Below are 2,794 nucleotides of genomic sequence, written 5' to 3' on the forward strand. Positions count from 1 at the left end.
CATGTTTTTTAACATGCTGTGCATTCTCCAAGAGCACTCAGGGCCTGTTTCTTTATTCTCTAAACATCCCGTCACCATTGTTTCAGAGATTCGATGTTTCGGTCTGAAAAGTTAACAGCTGAAAAGTTAAAATGACCTTTCTCACCACACAGAGAGAGAGAGACAGAGACAGAGACAGAGAGAGTTTCAGTGCATCAGGTTCTGGGTTGCATTTATTCTTACATCTTATCATTTCCCTTTTTGTTCTCCTCTCATTTGCAAATGTACCATTGTTTTGAAAATTGGGTTATAATTTACCAAATTTTAAAATGTCTTAATATTGATCCTGCAGCCTCCTTAATCTGTATCTCTTGAGCAATCATCTGAAGGGCTTTTTTTCTCATACTTGCCATGCCACATGCCTAAGATTAGAATTTACATTAAGTGTCAAGTCTTTAAGTTCCAAGCTAAGAAGAGACAACATAGTTACATTCGCTTTAGACAGATGAAATAACATCGTGTTGCAAATGCCTTCAAATCAAATTTGTCATGCTCCAGAGAGCCCATTTCTTTCAAAAGTACAAAACTCAGAAGTCCAAGAAATGGAAGTGGTAGGTGTGATCTTGAGTGTGAAATGTCTGACTGTGCAATTACTACATTAAATATTCATGCGTTTCGAAGCAAATGAAAATTTTCTAATAATCAACTGGCAATCATAAACTAATATGTATCTTATTAATCTCTTAACAGGAATGGGACCAAATATAAATTTGAACCATACTAGTTCAGTTATTGTCTGTTTTTCTTATATGTTAAAGAACACATCGGCAAAAAAATTTCAGTATAAGAGAAAAAATAAGAGAGTTCGTTAGAAAACACAGGCTGAGTCAAACTCTGGAAGATAGTATCAATTGAAAAACATCTGAATGCATTTTCAGCAAGACTTATGATGTTACAAACTGAAATCAAATCAAGTTACCTGAAAGGAACCAGGTATAGAAATTGAAAAAACCTATGGCTAGGAATGTCAAAAACTGAAAAATATTAAACAAAGTGGAGCATGCATAATTTCTTTGTTAATATATTTACAATCAATCACCAGTCTCATGTCAACTGCAAGCTTCCTGTTCTTTCTAAGTTCTCTACAATTCTGATTCTTTTTTAACTTTCTGAAACTTTACTGTTGTAAAAGTTTCTACATAGCTTGTGGGTACCCTGTTTTGAAGAAGTTTCTATCCATTCACTATTTTCTCTCTGGTATATTCATGTAATCTTTCTCCCCCAAAGCTTGTTTCCTGACATCATTTTGAAGCCATGGCTTGGCATTCTTTCCAACTCTCTTTTAAATTGCTATTTCTATGATCCTAATACAAGCTGTCCTCACCCTTTGCCTGAATGATTCCAGTAGATTCCAATCTTGTCTTTCTGCCTCCTCTCTCATCTATTCTTCCATGTTACTCTACAGGTATGTTTATAAAACATATCTGATTGTCTCAATTCCCTATCAAAGTATATAAAATCAACACATAAAAATGTGTTAATATTTCCATATACCCACAACAAACAATTTTTGTGTAAGCAGAACTTCACAGGCTCATTCTAAGATTTGCATGGGAATAGAAAAGACCAGAAATAACTAAGAGTTTTCTCTGAGGATTAAGTAGGTGTGAAGAATCAGTGTGGAAGTGTATGACAGAACTGTGAGTGCAAACAATGAGGAATCTGTGGCCATCTTTGCAATACGCCACAGCCCTAAGAGTTCCTCCCCTAAGGTGACACAGTTAATAAATGGCGTTGGATCCACAGCTCTTGGCTTTTTACTTCCAGGTCTGTGTTCTTTGCCCTGGGGTGAATAAACACAGGAAAGAGAGACCGCTAATGGAGGTGGGGGATGGAGAAGGGGTTCAGGAGGTGGTTAGGGAGTCACGCAGGACTTAAAGTGGTTATGGTGGTGAAATTAACTGAGCAATCGTCATATGTATGCTTTGTTTTATGCAATGCTAATCAATTTTAAAATACTCAAATCATCAGCAACGTAAATGTGAAAATGAACATTCATTCATTCACCCCATCTTCCTATATCTTTCACCTTCTTCCCACCTTGCCAGGATCTCCATCTCAATATAACTTTCCAGAGGTCAGGCAGGGACCCTCACATCGCTTGCAGTGCACACACATTGAACTGGGTTTAACAAGGTGGATGTCTGTTATATTTGGTTGACTAAATGATCAGTAGCACAAAAAATACACATTAAAATATCAAACTATTGCCTCTGGGAATATTTACCTTATTAGTGGCACCGTGAATGCTGCAGAGCGTTCAGTCTCGGCGTGACGGGGAGGATTCCTCGACTGTAACTTCGGTTTTCCGTCACCCTCATTTCACGTTTAGAACGCTGCAGCTCAGTCCACAAGTTTGGAAAAGTCGATGAACATGAATAATTGAGGGGGCCATGGAGCCAGACTCACCTGGGTCAGCTTATACTCCTGCATCGAGTAGCTCTTCATCCTTGAGCAGGCCGTTAACACTCTGAGATTCAGTGTCTGCGTCTATAAAATGAGGATCATAGTGTCTACCTCCCAAGGCTATGTGAGGGATTAAGTAGGATTGGTCTGTATGCAGCGTGCTGAGCACAGAGCATGGCTCATTGTGGATACTCTTTAAATGATCATCCCTACCCTTACTAATATTATCATTATAAAAAAAAAGAAAAGAAAAAGACTGATCCACAAGCTGAGGTTACAAGGAAAACTAAAAGATCTATCTCTAGATACTTTCCTGGTTCTTTTGTTTGTTTGTTTGTGTTCTAAATAA

The sequence above is a fragment of the Pteropus vampyrus genome, unplaced genomic scaffold (genome assembly GCF_000151845.1).
Source record: "Pteropus vampyrus isolate Shadow unplaced genomic scaffold, Pvam_2.0 Scaffold88, whole genome shotgun sequence".
NCBI classification, from domain to species: domain Eukaryota; kingdom Metazoa; phylum Chordata; class Mammalia; order Chiroptera; family Pteropodidae; genus Pteropus; species Pteropus vampyrus.